Below are 17,591 nucleotides of genomic sequence, written 5' to 3' on the forward strand. Positions count from 1 at the left end.
TAGGGGGCAGATTTACTAAGTGTTTGAATGGGGCTGTGTTACTTTTGTGGCATAGCCCAATGTGAAATCATTTTTGGTATTTACTAAGCCATGCAATGCCACTTTGCATGGCTTTGCGTAGGTCAGTAAATACAAAGTAACGGAAGGCAGCGCATATGGCTGCTTTGCGCTACCAAGGTGTTCCTTGGGTGGAAAAAGGGCGTTCCTTTGCATGCATCCATGGATTTTTGCATTCCTAGATTTACTACATCTAGTACACCTGGGAATGCATCAGAATCCTATGCCTTGCCTAGTGAGGCGTAAAGGGAAAACATTTTTTATTTCTTTTGTTGCTTCCTTATTCTATGTCTGCAGCATTCCGCAGCACACAGAAAGAGGAATATACCGGTAAGGATAGTTTTTTTGCAGGAAGTTGTCCCTTCCTGCCCAAAAACAATACTGCCCATTACGCCGGGTGCCTACATTGGCACAGAGCAGCACTCAGTGCGCTAATACTGCGAAACAGCAGAAATGCGCCATATCTTTGTAAAAAGGGTGCATTTTTGCTGTGTGGCTTTCATGCAATGCAATACAGAACAGCAAGTTGCCTTACTCCTTGCATTATATGAAGTGTAAGTAATTCTGCCCCAAGATTTCTGATTGGAAAACCCAGTGCATTAATCAGCTAACCAGACTATAATCATATGAAATACCATAAAGGGACCTGCGGAGCTGTTCAAAGCTGGCAGTTTAAAATGAGAAACTGCACATCTATGTCTCTCACACCTCATCATCTACCACACTGGGACGCATTGTGTCTCATAATACGAGTACCACACCTTGGTGTCATCACGCACAAACAGGAAACACTTCCCACGTAGGATCACAAACAAAGACAAAGCCCTTCCAACCACACATAACCCTATAAGGCTTAGCTTACTGCCATGTGGGTAAGTGAATCAATGCCACACATAAGGGGTAATAAGTGCCATACAAATGTGCAATACAATATTTATTATATGTGCATCACCAAGATTTGTTTTGATCTTTGTTTCCATCACACTTCAGAATTATAAAGCAAAATGTGCTTCATTTTTGCTTTCATAACCTATGATATATGTTGAAATATGTGTACAGGAAATTTACAGGTATTAAACTTTTGTGAATTAGAAACAAATTGACATCCTACATTCTTTTTTTGCACTCCCTGTGAGCAATGCCCCTGGATTCATGCATTTTGGTGTCTTCTGCATAATTATGAATTTTGTTTCAGCTCAAACAGCTCAAAACTTACCAAAAGTGCTGAGCATTTGCTGCAGCTCACTGGAAAGTCATTTTAAAAGGTTGACTGGTTACCTTTCAGTTATTTACAGCTGTCTGTAGAACATGTTTTAATGAAGTGAAACTGTTTTCCACACAGTGCTAAGGTGTAAAAATAAGAAAATAATGAAGTGATACTGTCAAAAAATGTGCCACTTTAAAACGCATAGTTTGTGCAGGGCGGCTCCCCTGCAATGACGGAGGAGCGTCTCCCCCCCACCAGCTAAGAGCCAGCAGCAGAAAAATGAAATGATACTTCAATATCGTTTTATTTTTCTGCTGCTGGCTCAGCCAGCATGTGAAGAAAGGGCGGGGCTGGACCATGAGAGGTGGGATGAGCAGTGGAGTGCATTAAGTGTGCATGTGTGTTTGGCCGGCCGCACTTTGGCTTCTCCAGCCCCGCTATGTACACAACCGGACTGGAGAAACTGCACAGGCCTCAGGGTTGTGTCTGAGTGGCAGTCCAAGCCGCTCAGACCAATCCTGATGTCGCTTTCATGCTAGGTTTAGCATGAAAGCAGTGCCAGGATTGTTGGGGAGCCTTTTCTGGTGTCCCAGTGAATGCTGGGACACCAGAACAGGAAAGGAGCGACGAGCGGTGGTGGGAACGGTAAGTCTTTTTTCAAATAAATTATTTGTTCCTCCTCCACCCCCATCCCTCGATATTTGCAGTGGCAGCCACAGAATTTGTGTTTTCTTGCCTCATAATGTAATATAAATTTCTGCATATTTTAAGCCTCCCTTGTCGCATAATTCCAGTGGTCCTGTCTGTACCCCAGAGAGATTGCCACAGAGTTCACTTTACAAAATCCTGTTCCATTGCAGTCAAAGAACATGAAAAAAAAAACACAGGCAGCAATTTATCAGAAGACCTAGCCTGGCACTTAACCTGTCTTGGAACACGGAGCAAATGCAACAAGTTAAAAACAAAATGTAAAGGCATTTTGTTGTTCATTCACATTTTCCTCCCTCGCGCCTCTATACTATGCCAGCTGCCTTGGTCATTCGGGGGAGTGGTGGGTGGATTATTATGGGCTGCCCCGGCCCTCAAATGCTCATTGGCTACGGCCTATGGCCCTGTATATAGTTCCTCTCCAGGGAATTCAGGGAACTGACGTTCCCTAAGTAAGCTGCCCACGGGGTGAGGAAGGTCAGACAGGGCCCAAGCAAGTCAATGCCCAGCTAAACAAACCAATGAGATAATATAGCAAGAACTCCCTGCACCTACGAATAGTGAACAGACAACGATGGTCAGGGTCCCCAAGCATAAGTGAAACAATAATACAATTGATGAAGTGGGCCTGATTTGGGTTAGGGAGAGAGGGAGGGGGTTAAAGTTGGATTCAGTTGTGTTGTGTTATGTTATGACGCCCTCATTCCTCAGTGTATCCTCGCCGGCCTCTGGACATAGGCGAGAGGAGATAGGATGACCGCACATCTCGAATTTCCCCAGACAGTCCTGATCTCCTGACGCTTTTCCTCATTTTAAATATATGTCCTTGTTTTTGTGACAAAAAACAAGTCACTATGTATAGCAGAATAAAAATGTATGCTAATTTCTATGGGGCCCCTCTAAAGTCTGAAATAATGTAGTTGTTTCTTTTGTGCAGTGCAGGAGGTTGGCTGCAAAGTCCCAACAGAGGGGAGACCGTAGAAAGGAGGGCTCAGAGTGGAGTCCCTACCTTAGCTAATGTTAATAACCTTGCAAATGTGTGTATTTATATATATAAATAAATACATATTTATGTATGTGTGTATGTAAATATATATATATATATATACCTATATATATATGTATATATATTTATTTATTTACAAGGTTATGCATAAACTGGGACAGGCCAGACATAGACTTGAGACTAATGGGCATATTTATGAGAAGCTTGCGCTGCCGTTGCATTACTGTGTGTCACAGTGGCGGCACAAACCTCTCATCTATATCTATGAAGCCATGCAAAGCCACTTTGCAGGACTTTGAATGGCTTCACAGATATGGAGTAAGGAAAGGCAGCGCAAGTCGCTTCACAGCAACACAAGTCGCTTCATTGCCTCACTCTGCACCAGGGAGGCATTCAATGGGCGTTGCTGTGGGTTTTCCCACGCAACAACTATGGATTTTGACGCTGCCCCAGATTCACAAAATCAACGAAACCTGGCCCTTACGCATCCCCAGGGCAGGCATAACGAGGAAAAATATTTTTATTTCTAGCCGTTTTTTCCCTCTTTCCATGTGTGCTGCATTCTGTACATGGAAAGAGGAAAATGCCTCTTGGGATTGTTTATGTGCAGGAAGGGGCACCTTCCTGCACAACAACAACCCTGCCTACAATGCAGACACCCCAGCACCATACAGTCGTGTAGCAGAACTTAAGGGGGCCCCGTGCACTGGACTTTGGGGGAGCCTCCAGACTCACTCAGGAGCTCTCAGGGCAGGTTACTGTGCCAGGGGGCTCCCTGGAGCTCGACCTACCCCCACCCCCATCGCACCGTAGGGAATGCTGGCCTTTGTTACTCCACTGGCATCATGGTGCAAGGGTGACTGCATTGGTGCTAGGCTGCTGAAACGGCTTAAGCGCAGGGGGATAGGACAGGAATGCACCGTATTGCACACATACGGTGCATTCCTGCCCTTTCACTTTGGAGTAGGGCAGCACTGCAAAATGACTTTTTGTGCTGCCCTACACCACATCCCCATAAGTACGCCCCTAAATGCTTAGTCCTAATTATGTGTCTGACCTTTCCAGGTTTTTGCTTCTCAAAATCTGGTGACCATACGGGAGGATGTTTTAACAAATTAAACAAATAGGAACTATATCATAACACTTCTCAGCAGGGCTGTAATACGTGCCTAAGTGCATTGGGAGTGCATGTCTAGTGCTACATTTGACTTTTTTTCGCTTCTCTTACTGGGTGAGTGCCGGTGGGGGAGGGGCCCTGTGCACTCTGGGAAGCTGCTGCTGGAGAGGTTAATCGTGGAGCCCTGTTCTCCGCCTGCCGCGTCAGTCGCCTCTGCTCTACCAGTTGGCTTGGACCAGAGAAGCCGGGCTCCAGCAGCGCCGAGGTCCCTCCCGGTGCCACTGTGCCATGCGTGGGTAGTGGGGCCAGCGTGGCACACAGGAGCACCGCGGCGAGGGGCGCTCGTGGAGGGCCTGCAAGGAGACAGCAAGTGGGTGAGTGAGAGAGACCTGTGCAGTAGGTCAGTGCTGGGGTGATGCACCGCTGGCACTGCTACTTGCACCCCGGGATGCAAAGAGCTTGGGAGTGCCACCCATGTCAGTTGTGAAATGTTCGCCCACTCCTGCTCTCCTCACTGCACACCTCTTTCCTCTGGAGCTGGTTGGATCTGCAGGTATCAGTGTGAAAAGCAAGGCTAGGCGAGCTCCTCAAACCAAACTCGGGCCACCGTGGCACCTCTGGCACAGCGCAGATCTTTAGATTAAAAGGGACTCCCACTTTATTTCATTCTGAAATGCTTCACCTCAGTACGAATACACGTACGGAATCAGTAAACCATCCCATGATGAGTCAAATGCTTAAAAAAAAATCTTATTTTTGTTTGCATCTTTTAATAATTACTGTCATTTCGCTTTTTGCAAAACTCTACCAATTGTGAGCGATGCAAGGGGGTGGGTGCTGTGGCAGAGCGAAATAAATAATTCTTCCAGGATGACATAATGCGATCTGTGTGGGGAAGCCAGAGTTTTAATTCAAATCTCCTGTTTCCACAGCTGACACTGCAACCACTTGAAAGCCGTTTTCAGTCAAGGTGTGGCAAAAAACTATAGTAAGAGACCCGCGGCATACTTCACTCTTGCGTAAGTATTTCTGAAGTTATTTATTAGAAGCCAAATATTAAAAGTTTACATTACATGTGCAGATGTGCTCGGCTGTAACCGAGTCGCCCTGTTTACTAGTGAGTCTGAGGGATTCCTCGTCCAAACAGTCTGCGCATCTGGTTTCAATTACCCTGTGGCGTGAATATCTCAAACGTTGATTTCCAGGGTTTTTGAGCCACGCTGCAGCGAGCCTGCAAGAATCTGAAGCATCTCGGTTCAGTGTCCATATTTTTGGGTTTTTCTGTTACGTCTGAATTTCCTCTTGCTGCCTAGGGCTCCAACTTTTGGCGGATATGGGAACATGCACGCGCGCAGCCGAGCCTTCTGTGGATCCGCGCCTCCCTCTCAGGAATGTGGAGAATTCTTTCACGCCGAGGCTCCAGGCTGCAGAAATCCCCAACCACATTTTACCAGGGTCAGTGAGGACATCTCGGAGCAGTGGGATTAGGCTAGGACTCCGTTTCTGGGGAGAAAAACAGGCAGTTAGGTCTGATTTAAACCAAAGTAGCTATCCTGTGAGGTTCAGTTTCTCTTTTACACAAACATTCCCAAGGCATGGTTCGGGCCTGGTTCATGGACAATTAAGATCAATTTATGTGCACATATTGTAAGATTTAACATTACAGAAATAAATCAAGTTACTCCCACATAATATTAAGGGAGCGTTCTGTAAAGCTGCTTCCAGATTTGGAAAGTGGACGTTCCAGTGCAGGAAATGGATATTGGCCGGATGTAGGGAAACTGTTCCCCCACAAGGATTAATATTTTACATGTGGGAAAAACGTTAGCGTGTGACAAATCCGTGTGACTAAGTATTTACATGTCATTGTAGGCAATGTACATTTACGCATTGTGGAATTCTTACATGTGTGAGTTCTCATAGAAATATGTAATTTTTGCAGCTTTCCAGGAGTAGTCATGGAATTCGTTGACAATTCCCCCCCCCAAAAAAATCTGGATGTAAGCTGTGCACAGATGTAAACCCATGGGTGTAGATTCGTGATTTTTTTTACAGCTGCTCTGTACTCACCCATATCTATGAAAATAGTTCGTGTATGCATTCAAGTCCGTAAGCGGCATGTTTTCAAGTTTGCCTTGAGGGTTCAGGTACAAAGGAACCTCAACGTTTCATTTGTTTCTTCACCAGGGAAATACTATTCCAGATGAAGAAGTCCCTTCCCTTGCACTCTGAGTGTTCTCACCTACCCCAGCCTTCTATTATTCTAAGTGTAGGTCGAAAGATTGAGGTTAAACCCATTGGGAAGGTTTGTGATTATCTACAACATTTAAACTGGGTGGGTGCTCACTACCTTCTAGGCACAACAAAGCTGTACTGCGGATTTTCGAGGTCCATTGTTCTATTTATGATTGTAAATGTCTGCAGATTCCCGTTCTAGGAATCGGGGTCTGTCATGTGTTCCTGCTAATGTCGCTTTTTACACATCAAAATGAAACTGAGCTGCGCACATACATTTGTGGCGCGTGCATTACAAGAGGGCTGCTTTAGGTTCTGTGCGTGGGCGCAATTGCTGTTGGGGAGAGTTCTTTGCCAAACATTAGTGAAACTGAGACGTGGCACTTCGCAAAACACCACCACCAGTTCAGTAGCTTATTGGAATGCGTGAGCATAAGTAGAAAGCTGCTGTCTGAGGGGAGAATGCTATTTTAAAAGCTAACCCGCACTATATATACACTTAAAACCCGTAGCTTACTGTACAATTCTAATTTGCAAATTTGGGTACTGGCTCTATATTAGCAGTCCTGATTTTCTCCCTGGGCGACATTTAAATAATGGCAGAGAAGGGAGCACCACTGAGCCTAGAAGGTTACTTGTGGAAAGCAAAGGTCACAGTCTCACAATGGATTTAAGGTCTCAGCAGGGCAGTAGGCGGCACGGTATACAAGAACAGAGGGGAGGAGGCAACATTCCTCCAGCTCAAAGCTAATAAGAAATCGAATTGAGAGGAACAAGAAGAAACTAGCATTGAAAATAGGTTTGCCGTTGCAGGCTGGCCATTTGGTTTTGTTTTGCCATGCGTTTTGAAAAATGCTGCCAAGCCCTCACCAATATACTTAAAAACAAGCACTGGCAAAGCCAATGAGTCTCACCTATGCAAGAGCTATTGGCTTTGTCTATGTGTTTTAGCCATGTTGTACCAATAAAAAAGTTTTCCGATGGACTTATTTTTAAAATCCAAACTTTCACTATGTGGATGCTTATTTATCAACACATGAGCAACAGATATAACTTCAATGTCAAAAGTTACCAATTATGCTCCAACCACAATATTTAGAATCCCATAAATATTTAGTAAAATACACATGAAATACTAGTGACATCCATTAATATAGATTATCACCCATTGGATAAGATACATCATAAAAAAGATTTGGTCCGAAAATAACTGTATACCACCAACATACTAAAAAAGTTATTGTATTTGGATTTTAACAATGTAGGAGGCTGGCCTGGTGTGTGGTGGGCACCTATGGTACCTTATACCAGGTCCATTTATCTCTTATTAGTCTAGTGTAGCAGTGTCTAGAAGCCAGGCTCTCTAGAGGTAGCTGTGGAGGAGCAGCCAATGCTTATCTAGGAGACATGTAAAGCTCATGCAATACCACTGTAGTCACACTTAGGCCCATATTTATACTTTTTTAGCGCCGCATTTGCGTCATTTTCTGACACAAAAACGGTGCAAACTTGCAAAATACAATTGTATTTTGTAAGTTTGTGCCGTTTTTGCATCAAAAAGCGGCGCAAATGCGGCGCTAAAAAAGTATAAATATGGGCCTTAGTACTTGCACACATGAAATAAATCACCCAGTGTTACAAAAATAAAGGTACTTCATTTTGGTGACCCAAATACTAAAAATACCATAGAAACTATACTCCCTTAGGAGGTAAGTAATACACAAATTATATACACTAGTATACAGAAATATGCATAAAAACAGTTGGAAACAGTGCAATTAGTGAAAATCACAATAGTTAGAAATAGGCCTGGGGCAGCACAAATCATATACTAAGAAAGTGGAATGCGAATGCCGATCCTCCACCTAGGCAAGTGTAGTGTGTAGAGGGAAGCTGAGAGTACTAGAAAAGCCCAAAGGTAAATACCACAACCTACCCCAGCGACCAGGAAAACAGGAGTAAATTATAGTAAGCTTCCCAGATCACACACAGAAAGTAGAAGAAGAATTATGCAAAACCCAGAAGAGACTGCAAGACACCAATAGTGGATTCCTGGACAAGAAGACCTGTGGGAGAAGGGGACCAAGTCCAAGAAGCACAGAAGAGTCCAGGAAGAGCAGGAGCCCCTGCTAACCCGGATGAAGGTGCAAAAGGTAAACCACCAGTGAAGAAGAAAAGTCAGCGCTGCACCCAAGAAGATGAAGTGAGGTTTCTGGAGGGTGCAAGTGACGTCCCACACCGGATGAAGGATTGCAGTCAGGTTTGTGTAATCGGAGTCTGCCAACAAGCCTTGGCACATGCAAAGCTCACGGTTACCGGAAAATGGTGCTCCTGGAGACCAGGAAGGGCCAGGTGGACTCTACCCAGGAGGGTGAGTCAGAGGTGGCTCTCAGCAACACAGAGAGCCCACAGAACACCAGGCAGCACACACAGGAGTCCCACAGGATAGGGACAAGAAAGTTATAGAAGAGGCCCACACAGCACTCCGACTCATGCTCCCACGCCGCTGGAGAATGACTCAGGAAGCTGTGCATCGCAGGATAGAGTGCTGGAAGCCGGAGCTTCAAGATGCACAAAGATCTTGGAAGAAGGCTGCCAACAAGCCTTGGCAGCTGCAAGAGACGCGGTGCACGGGGGTACTGTCTTGCATGGGAAGGGAAGGTCCTACCTCCACCACATTTGGACAGCTGGAAGAGAGGACCACTGGGACTGCTTTAGTCCACCACCTGTGATGCAGGATCCAAGCAGCTCAGCAGGAGACGGGATCCACGTAGCTGGTCGTCATTGCAGTTGGTGCCTGCAGAAGCAGGGGAGTGTCTCCTTCACCCCAAGGGTGATTCCTTCTTCCTTCTGATGCAGGCTGAAGATGGGCTGTCCTCAGAGGATGCACAACCAGGCAAATGATGCATTTGCTGGAAGGATCCCGAGATACAACGTTGCAGGAGTCTTCTCGCTTCTTTGTTGCAGCTTGTAGGTTCCCGAAGAGTCCAGATGCAATTTCTTCAATCAGAAGTCGAAGTAGAGGATGCAGAAGATTCCAGCTGGAGTCTTGCAATCCAAAGCTGAGGAATCACCCAAAGGAGAGACCCTAAATAGCCCTGAAAGGGAGATTGGTCATCTAACCAGGTAAGCACCTATCAGGGGAAGGCTCTGACATCACCTGCTGGCACTGGCCACTCAGATGCTCCCACAGCTCCCTGCCAACTTTGAATCCAAGATGTCAAAACCCAGGGAGGCTCTGGAGGAGCTCTGAGCACCACCCCTGGGGTGGTGATGGACAGGGGAGTGGTCACTCCCCTTTCCTTTGTCCAGTTTCACACCATGTATGTCCTTCAAAGCATTTCCATTGGCTTGGGGAGGCTACCCCTGCCAAGCCTGTAACACCTATTTCCAAAGGGAAAGGGTGTACCACCCCTCTCCCAAAGGAAATCCTTTGTTCTGCATTTCTGAGCTCAAGCTTTTCAAGCAACAGGAGGGCAGAAACCTGTCTGGGAGGTGGCAGCAGCTTGGGCTGCCTGGAACCCTCAGAAGGCTGCAATGGCAATACTGGCGTTCCTCATAAGAACCCCCAGAGTACATTGAATCATACAGCCAATGCTTGCAAAAACCATGGGGTAGCAGATGTTTGATACCAAACATGCCTATGTTCAGAGTTACCATTAGGTAGCTGGACATAGGTAGTGACCTATGTCCAGTACACGTGTAAAATGGAATCCCCGCACCCACAAAGTCTGGGAAAGTGGGCCTGGAGTTCGTGGGGGCACCTCTGCTAGTGCAGGGGTGCCCTCACACACAGGTACTTTGCACCCTGCCCTCTGGGCTAGAAAGCCTACCATAGGGGTGACTTATAAGTAACCTGGGGCCAGATATAGCAAATTAGCAATTTGCGACTTGCAAATTGCGAGTCCCTGCGACTCGCAATTTGCAAGTCGCAAATTGCTATGCAGTACGGTGTCTCAGACACCGACTGCAACTCGCAATGGGGTCGCAATGACCCACCTCATGAATATTCATGAGGTGGGTCGCAAATTGCGGCCCCATTGCGAGTATAGGCACTCGCTAACATGGAGGCCTGCTGACGTCAGCAGACCTCCATGTTAGCGACCTGCTTTTAAATAAAGCAGTTTTGTTTTTTTTTAAGTGTAGCCCGTTTTCCTAACAGGAAAACGAGCTGCACTTCAAAAAAAACGAAACCTTTAGTTTCGGTTTTTTTTCAGGGCAGGGAGTGGTCCCTTGGACCACTCCCTGCCCTGAAAAAATATTTTGGGCTCCAGTCACAAACTGGAAGGGGTCCCATGGGGACCCCTTCCAATTTGCGATTGGGTTACCATCCACTTGAAGTGGATGGTAACTGCGATGCCATTTGCGACTGCATATGCGGTCGCAAATGGTATTGCATCCCAATGCGACTCGCAAATAGGAAGGGAACACCCCTTCCTATTTGCGAGTCTGAAATGCATTTTGCGAGTCGGTAACGACTCGCAAAATGCATTTCTGCATTGGGATACGCGTTTAGCGAGTCGCAAACGGCAAATTTTGCCGTTTCCGACTCGCTAAACGTTTGCTACATCTGGCCCTTAGTGTAGTGAAAAATGGCAGTGAAAGATTGCTTGCACTTTTCACGCAGACTGCAATGGAAGTCCTGCAGAAGCATTTGCATTGGCTTCCTATGGGTGGCAAAATATATGCTGTAGCCCATAGGGATCCACTGGAACCCCAATGCCCTAGATACCATATGTTGGACTTTTGCTTATGCAGGGTCATCCCCAGTCTTTTTGCCTCCTGCCTCCTATTTTTTTCTGACCTGTCGCTGTTGGCTTTTGAACTCTGAGCACTTTCCCACTGCTAACCAGTGCTAAAGTGCATATGCTCTCTGTGTGAAATTGTATGTGATTGGTTTATCCATGATTGGCATATTTGATTTACTAGTAAGTCCCTAGTAAGGTGCACTAGAGGTGCCAGGGCCTGTAAATCAAATGCTACTAGTGGGCCTGCAGCACTGGTTGTGCCACCCACATAAGTAGCTCTGTAATCATGTCTCAGACCTGCCACTGCAGTGTCTGTGTGTGTATTTTTACACTGTAAATTCGACTTGGCAAGTGTACCCACTTGCCAGGCCTAAACCTTCCCTTTTCTTACATGTAAGGCACCCCTAAGGTAGGCCCTAGGAAGCCCCAAGGGCAGGGTGCAGTGTATGGATAAGGTAGGACATATAGTAATGTGGTTTATATGTCCTGCCAGTGAAATACTGCTAAATTCGTTTTTCACTGTTGCTAGGACTGTCTCTCTCATAGGATAATATGGGGGCTACCTTTAAATATGATTAAAGCGTAGATTCCCCTAGAGAGTAGATGGACATGTGGAGTTTGGGGTCCCTGAACTCACAATTTAAAAATACATCTTTTAGTAAAGTTGATTTTAAGATTGTGCGTTTGAAAATGCCACTTTTAGAAAGTGAGCATTTTCTTGCTTAAACCATTCTGTGACTCTGCCTTGTTTGTGGATTCCCTGTCTGGGTCAGTTTGACAGTTGGGTTGTTTTTCACCTCACACCAGACAGTGACACAAAGGGAGCTGGGGTGTAACCTGCATTTCCTGATTAGCCATCTCTGCTAGGAGGGAGGGGTGGAGTGGTCACTCTCATCTGAAAGGACCGTGCCTGCCTCTAACAATGCCGGCTCCAGCCCCCTGGTGTGTGTCTGAGGCCTTGCCTGGGCAAGGCAGGATTTCACAAGTAGGTGTGAGTCCCCTTTGAAGAAAGGTGACTTCAAAGGCTAAAATGGGTATAAGAAGGGCACCCAAATCTACAGACTTCAGAAACACTTCTGGAATCAAGAGGAACCTCTGCCTGGAGAAGAGCTGTTAGCTGAGGAGGAAGTGCTGCCCTGCCTGTGACTGTGCTTTGTGGAGCTTTCCTGCAGTGCTGCTTCTGCCAGAGTAAGAGGGCAAAGACTGGACTTTGTGTGCCTTCCATCTTGAGAAGAAATCTCCAAGGGCTTGATCTAGAGCTTGCCTCCTGTTGTTTGAAGTCTCAGGGACAGCAAAGACTTCTCTCTGCCAGCACCTGGAGCCTCTGGAGAGACTCCTACTCTGCCCTGTGGTGCCCATCCAGTCCTGGGACCCTGAAAGGAGAAGCTGGCAGCCTAAAGACAAGAAAATCCACTCACAGAGCGCCGTGCGGGGAAAAGATCGATGCGAATCCGATCGGCGGCTGAAAAACGACGCGCCGCCAGCTCCGCGGCTGAGAAACGACGCTCGCAGGAAACGCGACCGAAGAATCGACGCACGGAGCAGGAGAAACGACGCGCAGCATCGCTGACGGAGGCTGGGAGATTGCAACCTGCGCGGCTGGATCGTCAACTCATCATGCGGCTGGATTTTTGACTCGAGTACCGCCGTGCGGAGTTATTTTCGACGCACGCCCGCCCGTGCGGGGTTATTTTTGACGCACACCAGGTACATTTTCACTCTAGCAGCGCTAGTGTGTTTTTAAAACTACTGAAAGACTCTTTTTGATTTTTAATTAATAACTTGACTTGTGTATGGTGGATTTTTGTCGTTTTGGTCTTGTTTTGTTTAGATAAATATTTCCTATTTTTCTAAACCTGTGTTGTGTCATTTTGTAGTGTTTTCATTGAGTTACTGTGTGTGTTGGTACAAATACTTTACGCCTAGCACTCTGAGGTTAAGCCTACTGCTCTGCCAAGCTACCAAGGGGGTAAGCAGGGGTTAGCTGAGGGTGATTCTCTTTTACCCTGACTAGAGTGAGGGTCTTTGCTTGAACAGGGGGTAACCTGACTGTCAACCAAGGACCCCATTTCTAACACCATATACTAGGGACTTATAAGGGGGCACCAGTGTACCAATTGTGGGTGAAATACTATGATAACAGTGGCAAACAACCAAGTTTACGGGAGAGAGCATAACTACTGGAGTCCTGGTTAGCAGGACTTTCCTAAACACAATAAGGCCAGGGGAAAACCCTTGTTTTGGTTTGGCTGAGTCCTATCTCCTGTGCCTTTATAAAAGGGGGTTACTCTCTAAATTGTTGATGTTAGCCATGTTGTACACCAGCAAGGCTGCTGTTCAGCATGGCTAAAAGTTAGTGGCATAGCGGAGAGTGGTGTGGCGTGGATAGTCATAAAATGGAGAGGCACAGCGTGGAGCAGAGTGTTGTGGATTGGTGTAGAGTATCGTGGAGTAGAGTATTGTGGAGAGGAGTGGAGTGGACTGTTGTAGATTGGAGTGTTTTGGACTGGAGTGCCATAGAGGGGAACTCCTGGAGTGCATTGTTCTGGAGTAGAGTGGAGTGCAGGTAGTGTTGTGGGGTGTTGTGAAGTGGAGTGTCATGGAATGAGTGATGTAGAGTGGTGCAGAGTGGAGAGGCATAGACTGGGGGGGTGTAGAGTGGAGTAGAGTGGTGTAGAGTGGAGTAGTCTGTCATAGAGTAGGGTAGAGTACAGTGCCATAGAGGGAGTTGCAGAGAAGGGAGTGTCGTAGGGTTGAGTGGGATAGAGGTGAGTAGAGTGTCAGAGAGTGGAGGGCATAGTGTGGAATAGAGTGCCATAGAGTGACATATAGAGTAGAGTGTTGTAGAGTTAAATGGAGTAGCGTGGCATGGAATGGAGTAGAGTTGCCTAGATTAAGTGGCATAGAGTATTGTAGAGTGGAGTAGCATAGACTAACTTAGAGTGGAGCAGAGTTTCATAGCGTGGAGTGGCATAGAGTGGAGTACAGTGGAGTATAGTGGAGTGGCATAGCGTAGAGCATGAAGAAAGTGTCATAGAGTGAAGTGGCATAGCGTGGAATGCCATATAATGGAATAAAGTGGCATAGACTGGACTAAAGTGGTATGGAGTATAGTAGAGTGCAGCATCATAGAGTTGAGTAGCGTAGAATGTTGTGGAGTGACGTAAAGTGGCGTGGCATACAGTGAAATGGCATAAAGAGGAGTAGAGTAGCCTAGAGTGAAGTGGTGTAGAGTGGAGTAACGTAGAAGGTTGTGGAGTGGTGTGAAGTGGATTGTTGCAGAGTGCCATAGAGTGGAGTGTTGTAGACTGGAGTAGAGTGTCGTAAAGGGGAGTGGCATAGGGTAGAGACGAGTGGAATGGAGTAGAGTGTCACAGAGTAGAGTACTGTGGAGTGTTTAGAGAGGAGTGGCATAAAATGGAGTGGCAGAGAGGGTAGGGGCATAGAGGGGAGTGGCGTTGAGTGGAATAGAGTGGACTATACTGGCATGGAGTGGAATAGAGGAGCGTAGAGTGTAGTAGAGTGGCATAGATTGGGGTAGGGTGGAGTAGAGTAGAATGGTGTAGAGTGGCATAGATTAGAATAGAGTGTAGTGTCAGAGTGGAGTGGAGTAAAGTGACATAGAGTGGTGTAGAGTAGATTAAAGTGGCATAGAGTGGAGTAGAGCAGCATAGTGTACATTGCAGTAGAGTAGAATGGCATAAAGTGGAGTGGTGAAGAGCAGCATATGGTGGAGTAGAGTGTCGTACAGTGGAGTTGTGAAGAGTGGAGTATGCATGGTGTGGAAGTCACTGCCATTACAAGCAGCACTTTTTAAATTGAAACAACTATTACATTTGCGCAGACATAGTTATTGATAACATTATTGAAATCACAAAAATAATGTGTGGTTTTGGCTTCGCCTAGTGTATTGATTTGTTTTGATCTTATTAAAATATTTGTTTCCATCATACTTCAGTAGTATAAAAAGTGCTTAATTTGTGCTTTCCTAATTCTGAATATTCTGAAATATTTGCACAGTTCATTTACAGATATTTACATTTTGGAGCGGAGTGTCATAGAGTAAAATAGGGTAGAGTGGAGTAGAGTGTTATTGAGTGGAGTGGTGTAGAGTATCGTTGAGTCAAGTGTTACGGAGAGGCTCGGAGTGTCATAGAGTGGAGTGGAGTGTTGTTGAGTGGAGTGGACTGTTATAGAGCGGAGTGTCATAGAGTGCAGTGTTGTGGAGTAGAATGGAGTAGAGTGATGCAGAGTGGAGTGGTGTAGAATGGAGAGACATAGAGTGGAGGAGTGTAGAATGGAGTAATGTGTCATAGAGTGGAGTGGTGTAGAGTGGAGTAGTGGGGTAGAGTGGAGTGGTGTGGTGTGTCGTAGAGATGAGTTGTGTAGAGTGGAATAAAGGGGTGTGGAGTGGCATAGAGGTAGTTGCTTAGAATGGAGTGGTGTGTTGTGGAGTGGAGCAGAGTGTCATGGAGTGGAGTGGCATAGAGTGGAGGAGTAGAGTGGAGTACCATTGCATAGAATGGAGTAGAGTGGCCTTGAGTTAAGTGGCATAGAGTATTGCAGAGTCTCATAGAGTGGAGTAGCATAGAGGGGTGTAGAGTGGAGTGGAGTAGAGTGTCATAGAGTGGAGTGATATGGAGTGGAGGGGTCTAGAGTGCAGTAGAGAGAAGTGGCATAGCGTGGGGTGTTGTGGAGTGAATTAAAGTGGCATAGAGTGGAGTAAAGTGGCATGGATTGTAGTAAAGTGGAGTGTCATAGAGTGGCAAAGAGTGTCATTGAATGGCCTAGAGTTTCCAAGAGTGGAGTGGTGTAGAGTGTCATGGAGTGGCGTACAGTGGAGTGTTGTAGAGATGAGTAGAGAGCCTAGAGTGAAGTGGTGTAGAGTGTTGTAGCATGTCATAGAGTGGAGTGGCGTAGAGTGGAGTACAGTGAAGTAGAGAGGGATGGAGTTGAGTGTCATAGAGTGGAGTGTCCAACAGTGGAGTAGAGTGGAGAGGAGGGGAATGGAGTAGAGTGTCACAGAGTGAAGTATCATAGAGTGTCGTAGAGCGGAGTGTCAGAGAGTGGGATCGTATAGAGTGGAGTGGCGTAGAGTGGAGTAAAGTGGTGTAGGGTGCACTTGCAGCTGGCAGTGGGGCAGAGTGGCGGTTGGGGGCAGTGGGAGAGTGAGCAAAACAAAACAAATAATAAAAAAAACAAAAAAACTTACCTCGACACCGCCGCTCGTCAGGTCTCTGGCTGGACTGCCGGCTCCCAGGCACAAGCTTCCTGCCTGCCCTGCAGCCAATCCTAACGCTGCTCTCATGCTGCTGGCAGCATGAGAGCAGCATTAGGATTGGCCTGAGCACCATGGCTGTGCGCTCCCAGTCAGACTGGGAAACTGGGCCTACTATCTCCAACACAGTGCCGGATTGGAGAGAGCTCAGTGCGATCGTGTGTTTTGCTATCCTGAGACACTGGCCAAACACACATGCGCACTGAGGGGAGTGCACACTACTCCACCTCTGTCCCTGTCATCCACCATGGCCCGCCTCTTAAAAAATAAAACAATAATAATCATTGTTTATTATTGTTTTATTTTTAATGTTTTGCAGCTGCTGGCATGGTGGCAACGCTCCTGTCATAGAGGAGGCACCGCTTTTGGCAGAGTGGAGTAAAGTGGCGTAGAGTGTAGTACAGTGACATAGAGTGGCATAGGGTGGAGTAGAGTGGCATAAATTGGCATAAAGTGGAGTGGCATAGTGTGCAGCTGAGTAGAGTGGTGCAGAGTGGAATACAGTGGTGTAGAGTGGAGTGAGTAGAATGCCGTGGAGTGGCGCGGAGTGGCATAGAATGGCATAGAGGGGAGGAGAGTGTCATAGAGTGGAATGACGAAGAGTAGAGATTGCTTGGCGTGATAGTGCACTGCCATTACAGACAGTACATTTTGAATTTAAAATGACCATTACATTTGTACAGAATTCAGTTTTATTGATCAAATTATACAGCACACAAACAATAATGTTCCCATTACAGACAACACATTTTTCCTTGAAATGACCGTTCATCAAGATAAGAAAAACATTTGAAGTCCTGTTAGCGGAAAGCGAAGACTTGTGGAAGAATACAATGAGAGAGTCGGTGAGGTGGTAAACAGGCTATTGTCCACGGGAGGGACAAAGACATGCTGGACAGCCTAAAACAAATAAAGCTAGCAACTAGAAAGTAAGCAAATGTGATTTACAAAGCCAATGGTAAGCAATGGGCAGAATGCATTCCTAGGTCAGCTTTCATAATGTCCCCATAAAATCTTTAGCAACCGGACAGCTGTGCTGTAGATAGACTCCGAACTAAAAATGGCCACAAGCAAAACAACATTTTGGCAGGAAAAACATTTATTGAAACAGTAGGCATTTTCACTGAAGGAAACTACTTTGTGTGCACATGAGCTCCTTGTGAAAGAGCAGAATTAAGCCATTCACAGTAAAACCAGCCAATGGCTGAAGCAGGTTGACCTATTTTGTCCATGCT

At 46.3% G+C, this 17,591-nt stretch overlaps 1 protein-coding gene across 2 annotated transcripts in view; it reads left to right on the top strand.

Moving 5' to 3' along the window:
* Positions 1-4,248: 4,248 nt before the first annotated feature.
* Positions 4,249-17,591, top strand: part of SPATS2L (spermatogenesis associated serine rich 2 like) — a 200,512-nt gene continuing 187,169 nt past the window's right edge. For both annotated transcript variants that reach the window (XM_069225771.1, XM_069225772.1), the window contains exons 1-2: positions 4,249-4,469; positions 5,028-5,114. The gene's annotated coding sequence lies outside the window, so the exon portion shown is untranslated. The remainder of the gene's footprint in view (positions 4,470-5,027; positions 5,115-17,591) is intronic.

The sequence above is a fragment of the Pleurodeles waltl genome, chromosome 3_1, assembly GCF_031143425.1.
Source record: "Pleurodeles waltl isolate 20211129_DDA chromosome 3_1, aPleWal1.hap1.20221129, whole genome shotgun sequence".
Taxonomy (NCBI): Eukaryota; Metazoa; Chordata; class Amphibia; order Caudata; family Salamandridae; genus Pleurodeles; species Pleurodeles waltl.